At 30.6% G+C, this 8,448-nt stretch overlaps 2 non-coding genes across 2 annotated transcripts; both read right to left on the bottom strand.

Annotated features, from left to right (window-relative positions):
• Positions 1 to 3,641: 3,641 nt before the first annotated feature.
• On the bottom strand, positions 3,642 to 3,727 carry TRNAY-GUA (transfer RNA tyrosine (anticodon GUA)). Its single transcript is given in 2 exon segments — positions 3,642 to 3,677; positions 3,691 to 3,727. It is a non-coding gene; the product is annotated as a tRNA-Tyr (tRNA).
• A 3,772-nt stretch (positions 3,728 to 7,499) lies between these two features.
• TRNAY-GUA (transfer RNA tyrosine (anticodon GUA)) lies at positions 7,500 to 7,585 on the bottom strand. The gene is given in 2 exon segments: positions 7,500 to 7,535; positions 7,549 to 7,585. It is a non-coding gene; the product is annotated as a tRNA-Tyr (tRNA).
• Positions 7,586 to 8,448: the final 863 nt, after the last annotated feature.

Here is an 8,448-nt window from a genome sequence, read left to right as displayed (position 1 = left end):
CAATCCATTTGTTTTTGGGTTTTCATATTCTTTTCTATTAGATTAGGGAGCTCACCCAGTTTTTTGTATATTCATCCGATGAATCAGGTGCTAATATTAACTCATTAATTAAATATATTCAAATTTATTTCTTTTGGCTTATTTAAGTCCTTCCTATAAAATCAGATTTTAGGTTATGCATCATATTTCTTCCTTTCCCAGTCTATTACACTTACAAACTCGAATGTTCACTGTATAGATTAAACCATTTCATCAATTCACAACTCCATCTAGCCAATTTTGTCCCACTCTATTAGATTTATGTATAGTACTCTTTACCATCTTATAAGTCTTCAATTACACTTTTACTTCTTATAATTATCTTGTAATGTACACTTTACAATACGTTTTTGTGAAAGAAATAAAAAAAAAAACCTGCATGGCACCATCCATAAACAACAAAGTAGTTTATCGTTCTCGGAAGAAGCTTAAATGTTAACCTAATGTAAATGACAAAAGATTGGAATTAAAAAAGACGTGTTTTTTTCTCCTGAATAAAGTAAACAATCTTTCTTGTTGTGCTTTGAAGCAGTTATTTGAAGTGCAAGCTTAGAATTGAGTTTTATTATGCTTTTTACCTTGTTATTGTTTTTATACTGTATTATGGTATAATTAAATTTTTTGGATTCTTTTGGCTTTTTACATGTTTTAAACGTTCTTCTGGTACGCAAAATAAACACAACGATTAACACTGCGCATGCAAGTAGTGACTGCGCATGTTGTTTGATTTTTATCTCTTATGATCGGGGATATCTTATGCAAGATTAGGGCTATAACAAAATTAGAAATACACGATAGATTGGCAAGTTTTATTTAAATTAGCAAACTAAATATTAACGAAACATTACAATTCATTCTGGGAAACGAAAATAAAACCTATGTTTATCACAGAATGTTAAAGATCAAAGCATAAAAAAAAATTAAAACTTATTGGATTCTTGTAATACATTTTTAGAAGATCTAAAGGCTGTTATGTGTATTCAACACAAAGTTCTCTAATAACCAGCTGGGTAGGACAGACTAAAAGTATTATAATGGGCTATAAAATAACGCAATTTAAAAAAAACGGTTCATTGGTTTTATCTCAGGGATGGCCAGTAAGCATTATGAAGCATTATCCTATTGGAAGAAATATTCCACGTAAGAAAAAATAAATATATCATGTGGCCCTTATGAGTTCGACGAGAAGGTAGATCCATGTCACCAATACGGCCGTTCTATTGCTTAACTAAACAAATGTGCTATCTACCTTGAATCACATAGTGTCAGACAGATGCTAACGAATGTCCATTCCTCTTGAAGGATCATAAAATCGCTCTTGCACAACGCTTACATACAGATATGATTAATAATAATTGTGCATGCAAAATGATACTGGTGATGGATATCATTCACAGCCAGTGAAATGGTAAATTTTCGTATAATAACCATTCAAATTATATTCCCACAGTTCTTCTGACTTAATTGCTACTTAGATCTAAACACCTACTAAAAATAATTTCAGATTTAATAAATGACGTCAACAGATTCTAAAACAGAATTTAAACAATCATTAGATGAAAAATCAAATGCAAATTAACACGCAATAGAATTAATGCAATTCTTTTTTTCTGTTTTCAGAATACTTAACTGGAAGGATATTAGCCTCAGAGAAATAATCAACGAAAATGACTTTTATGTATAAAAGATATATCTATACACACTAAAGAATGAAATAGTATTAATACAAGAAATTCTATCCTCTATAAAACGTATGTATTTATTTCTGTGCTTATAAATAAAACAAAAACATTGCCTATCGAATAGTAAACATATCTTGACGTTTAGGGTCTATTAATTTATTACGATAAATCAATATATTTCTGTAATTTTACGTTGGTGTTATTCATTTAAACACAAACTTGAACAAATTTACCGTTGGTGCCTAAGTCTGTATGTGTATAGTTTTATTTTTTACATGTGATATATATTGTTGACTGTGTATTGCTCAAGTCCCTCCTTTTCTCGAATTGTTTAGAACGTTCGTTAGTGTGCGTAGAAATCGACAATGTACTAGGTGTGTATGAAATACCAGTGAATGAAAGTATTGTCGCGAACTTTGATGAAGGTTCTTAAGTGAATTTGTTCCGACATTAGGTTTACTACGAGGAATTAAATATCTCTCTCGGTAAGAAGTAGGTTTTAACGGTACAAGGCCAACCGAACTAGCTATTTTAAGCGTGATGCAACAATATGAACTCAGAATTAATTTGCTCATCGTGGACTTGAATCAACTATAATATATTTAGTTCTAGACTGGATATAACATTCATTGTTGTCTGTAAGTTTGTAAAACTTGTATATGAACTAAAACTATTACTAATAAACGTTATTGTAAATTGTATTATCTTCATATTTCTATAGTAAAAATATGTGTCAAAACGAAAATTGTGTGAATGAATCTCGTTGAGAAATATCACAAATTTAATACATATTAATAGATTTGATAAACTACTATTAAAATTTCCGATTATGTGAAGTAGTATTACGCAACGTACATAACATAATAAATCCGAAACTGAAATACGTAACAGTACACGCATACTGTGCAAAACAGTTAAAGAATAATCGTAACTTGTGAGTCTTAGCTATCGCAAAGCCAAACCAGTTATAAAATAATGTTAATCATCCTTGCTCTCCTTTGTTTATTCTTATGCATATTAAGTTCCTACTAATTACTCATGTGATAAAATTCGAACAATTTATTATCCAGCTATATGGTCTTCCCTACCATCTTAATTCTTAGTGTAATGAAAACGAGTGATAATTTAAAAATTGGATATATTTTAAAAGTAGATTTAGAATATCCAAATAATATACATAACTATCGTTCAGTTATAACCCTAGCACCAGAAAACTGAATAGCTACTAAATTTATAAAACGACAATTTTATTTGATAAGAATAATTACGTTCTTCACTATAAAAATCTTAAACGAGTTTTATCAATGAGAGTAAAGCAAAAAAATGTTAGGGTTCAAACAGTCTGATTGACTAAGAAATATATTAATCTAAATGCATAAATTATAACCAAATGTAATTATGATTTTCAATAAAATAAATAAAATGTTAAATAATTATCTGTTTGGAAATACTGTGGAAAATATCAAAACACGAGTTGATACAAAACGTGTTTCGATCCAAACAAAGTTTAATAATTAATAACTACACCAAACTTCAGGGACAGAATAATATTTACAGAAGGTTAAATAAACAAATTTATGTTGGTATGAGCATCATAGCTCTTTCGAAATCACTTAAAATTGATATATCATGTTACCTATTCTTATATTTAAGAAATCGAAAGAGATGATCTCTCTTTTTATTGTATACGAAGGCTATAATTTAGAAGTGTTAGACTAGAGAAAAGGTGCCTAGTCATCAACAACCACCGCCAGCTTTTGGGCTACTCTTTTACCAACGAATAGTGGGATTGGGCGTCACGTGATAACGCCGCCTCGGTTGAAAGTGCGAGCATGTTTAGTGCCACGGGATTCAAACCCGCGACACTCGGATTTCAAATCGAACGCCTTAAAACGCTTCGCTATGCCGGGCAAAACAACATCCGACGAGGCGGATTTGAACCACCGACCTATGGATAACTATAAGCCTACTACAGTCCACCGCTCTACCAACTGAGCTATCGTCGGACCGTCAGACACAAACAATACCATTTGATATTTCTAATTAACCCCGTATGTTTAAACTCTTATTTCATCTGTCATTATTTTTATGATTTTAAAGCTTTTTCCTATGGATTTGTCTGATATATAATGAGCACCCAATCCATTTGTTTTTGGGTTTTCATATTCTTTTCTATTAGATTAGGAGTTCACCCAGTTTTTTGTATATTCATCCGATGAATCAGGTGCTAATATTAACTCATTAATTAAATATATTCAAATTTATTGCTTTTGGCTTATTTAAGTCCTTCTTATAAAATCAGTTTTAGGTTATGCATCATATTTCTCCTTTCCCAGTCTATAACACTTACAAACTCGAATGTTCACTGTACAGATTAAACCATTTCATCAATTCACAACTCCATCTAGCCAATTTTGTCCCAATCTATTAGATTTATGTATAGTACTCTTTATCATCTTATAAGTCTTCAATTACACTTTTACTTCTTATAATTATCTTGTAATGTACACTTTACAATACGTTTTTTGTGAAAGAAATAAAAAAAAACACTGCATGGCACCATCCATAAACAACAAAGTAGTTTATCGTTCTCGGAAGAAGCTTAAATGTTAACCTAATGTAAATGACAAAAATTGGAATTAAAAAAGACGTGTTTTTCTCCTGAATAAAGTAAACAATCTTTCTTGTTGTGCTTTGAAGCAGTTATTTGAAGTGCAAGCTTAGAATTGAGTTTTATTATGCTTTTACCTTGTTATTGTTTTTTATACTGTATTATGGTATAATTAAATTTTTGGATTCTTTTGGCTTTTACATGTTTTAAACGTTCTTCTGGTACGCAAAATAAACACAACGATTAACACTGCGCATGCAAGTAGTGACTGCGCATGTTTTTTGATTTTTATCTCTTATGATCGGGGCTATTTTATGCAAGTTTAGGGCTATAACAAAATTAGAAATACACGATAGATTGGCAAGTTTTATTTAAATTAGCAAACTAAATATTAACGAAACATTACAATTCATTCTGGGAAACGAAAATAAAACCTATGTTTATCACAGAATGTTAAAGATCAAAGCATAAAAAAAAATTAAAACTTATTGGATTCTTGTAATACATTTTAGAAGATCTAAAAGGCTGTTATGTGTATTCAACACAAAGTTCTCTAATAACCAGCTGGGTAGGACAGACTAAAAGTATTATAATGGGCTATAAAATAACGCAATTTAAAAAAAAAAACGGTTCATTGGTTTTATCTCAGGGATGGCCAGTAAGCATTATGAAGCATTATCCTATTGGAAGAAATATTCCACGTAAGAAAAAATAAATATATCATGTGGCCCTTATGAGTTCGACGAGAAGGGTAGATCCATGTCACCAATACGGCCGTTCTATTGCTTAACTAAACAAATGTGCTATCTACCTTGAATCACATAGTGTCAGACAGATGCTAACGAATGTCCATTCCTCTTGAAGGATCATAAAATCGCTCTTGCACAACGCTTACATACAGATATTATTAATAATAATTGTGCATGCAAAATGATACTGGTGATGGATATCATACACAGCCAGTGAAATGGTAAATTTTCGTATAATAACCATTCAAATTATATTCCCACAGTTCTTCTGACTTAATTGCTACTTAGATCTAAACACCTACTAAAAATAATTTCAGAGTTAATGAATGACGTCAACAGATTCTAAAACACAATTTAAACAGTCATTAGATGAAAAATCAAATGCAAATTAACACGCAATAGAATTAATGCAATTCTTTTTTCTGTTTTCAGAATACTTAACTGGAAGGATATTAGCCTCAGAGAAATAATCAACGAAAATGACTTTTATGTATAAAAGATATATCTATACACACTAAAGAATGAAATAGTATTAATACAAGAAATTCTATCCTCTATAAAACGTATGTATTTATTTCTGTGCTTATAAATAAAACAAAAACATTGCCTATCGAATAGTAAACATATCTTGACGTTTAGGGTCTATTAATTTATTACGATAAATCAATATATTTCTGTAATTTTACGTTGGTGTTATTCATTTAAACACAAACTTGAACAAATTTACCGTTGGTGCCTAAGTCTGTATGTGTATAGTTTTATTTTTTACATGTGATATATATTGTTGACTGTGTATTGCTCAAGTCCCTCCTTTTCTCGAATTGTTTAGAACGTTCGTTAGTGTGCGTAGAAATCGACAATGTACTAGGTGTGTATGAAATACCAGTGAATGAAAGTATTGTCGCGAACTTTGATGAAGGTTCTTAAGTGAATTTGTTCCGACATTAGGTTTACTACGAGGAATTAAATATCTCTCTCGGTAAGAAGTAGGTTTTAACGGTACAAGGCCAACCGAACTAGCTATTTTAAGCGTGATGCAACAATATGAACTCAGAATTAATTTGCTCATCGTGGACTTGAATCAACTATAATATATTTAGTTCTAGACTGGATATAACATTCATTGTTGTCTGTAAGTTTGTAAAACTTGTATATGAACTAAAACTATTACTAATAAACGTTATTGTAAATTGTATTATCTTCATATTTCTATAGTAAAAAATATGTGTCAAAACGAAAATTGTGTGAATGAATCTCGTTGAGAAATATCACAAATTTAATACATATTAATAGATTTGATAAACTACTATTAAAATTTCCGATTATGTGAAGTAGTATTACGCAACGTACATAACATAATAAATCCGAAACTGAAATACGTAACAGTACACGCATACTGTGCAAAACAGTTAAAGAATAATCGTAACTTGTGAGTCTTAGCTATCGCAAAGCCAAACCAGTTATAAAATAATGTTAATCATCCTTGCTCTCCTTTGTTTATTCTTATGCATATTAAGTTCCTACTAATTACTCATGTGATAAAATTCGAACAATTTATTATCCAGCTATATGGTCTTCCCTACCATCTTAATTCTTAGTGTAATGAAAACGAGTGATAATTTAAAAATAGGATATATTTTAAAAGTAGATTTAGAATATCCAAAAAATATACATAACTATCGTTCAGTTATAACCCTAGCACCAGAAAACTGAATAGCTACTAAATTTATAAAACGACAATTTTATTTGATAAGAATAATTACGTTCTTCACTATAAAAATCTTAAACGAGTTTTATCAATGAGAGTAAAGCAAAAAATGTTAGGGTTCAAACAGTCTGATTGACTAAGAAATATATTAATCTAAATGCATAAATTATAACCAAATGTAATTATGATTTTCAAAAAAATAAATAAAATGTTAAATAATTATCTGTTTGGAAATACTGTGGAAAATATCAAAACACGAGTTGATACAAAACCGTGTTCCGATCCAAACAAAGTTTAATAATTAATAACTACACCAAACTTCAGGGACAGAATAATATTTACAGAAGGTTAAATAAACAAATTTATGTTGGTATGAGCATCATAACTCTTTCGAAATCACTTAAAATTGATATATCATGTTACCTATTCTTATATTTAAGAAATCGAAATAGATGATCTCTCTTTTTATTGTATACGAAGGCTATAATTTAGAAGTGTTAGACTAGAGAAAAGGTGCCTAGTCATCAACAACCACCGCCAGCTTTTGGGCTACTCTTTTACCAACGAATAGTGGGATTGGGCGTCACGTGATAACGCCGCCTCGGTTGAAAGTGCGAGCATGTTTAGTGCCACGGGGATTCAAACCCGCGACACTCGGATTTCAAATCGAACGCCTTAAAAAACGCTTCGCTATGCCGGGCAAAACAACATCCGACGAGGCGGATTTGAACCACCGACCTATGGATAACTATAAGCCTACTACAGTCCACCGCTCTACCAACTGAGCTATCGTCGGACCGTCAGACACAAACAATACCATTTGATATTTCTAATTAACCCCGTATGTTTAAACTCTCATTTCATCTGTCATTATTTTTTATGATTTTAAAGCTTTTTCCTATGGATTTGTCTGATATATAATGAGCACCCAATCCATTTGTTTTTGGGTTTTCATATTCTTTTCTATTAGATTAGGAGTTCACCCAGTTTTTTGTATATTCATCCGATGAATCAGGTACTAATATTAACTCATTAATCAAATATATTCAAATTTATTGCTTTTGGCTTATTTAAGTCCTTCTTATAAAATCAGTTTTTAGGTTATGCATCATATTTCTCCTTTCCCAGTCTATAACGCTTTCAAACTCGAATGTTCACTGTACAGATTAAACCATTTCATCAATTCACAACTCCATCTAGCCAATTTTGTCCCACTCTATTAGATTTATGTATAGTACTCTTTACCATCTTAAAAGTCTTCAATTACACTTTTACTTCTTATATTTATCTTGTAATGTACACTTTACAATACGTTTTTGTGAGACAAATAGAACAAAAAACACTGCATGACACAATCCATAAACAACAAAGTAATTTATCGTTCTCGGAAGAAGCTTAAATGTTAACCTAATGTGAATAACAAAAGATTCGAATTAAAAAAGACGTGTTATACTCCTGAATAAAGTAAACAATCTCTCTTGTTGTGCTTTGAAGACGTTATTTGAAGTGCAAGCTTAGAATTGAGTTTTATTATGCTTTTTACCTTGTTATTGTTTTTATACTGTATTATGGTTTAATAAAATTATTTGGGTTCTTTTTGCTTCTTACATGTCTTAAAAGTTTTAGTGGTACGCAAAATAAACACAACGATTAACACTG

Source organism: Tachypleus tridentatus, chromosome 13, assembly GCF_004210375.1.
Source record: "Tachypleus tridentatus isolate NWPU-2018 chromosome 13, ASM421037v1, whole genome shotgun sequence".
Lineage (NCBI taxonomy): Eukaryota > Metazoa > Arthropoda > Merostomata > Xiphosura > Limulidae > Tachypleus > Tachypleus tridentatus.
This window is presented reverse-complemented; position numbering and strand designations above follow the sequence as displayed.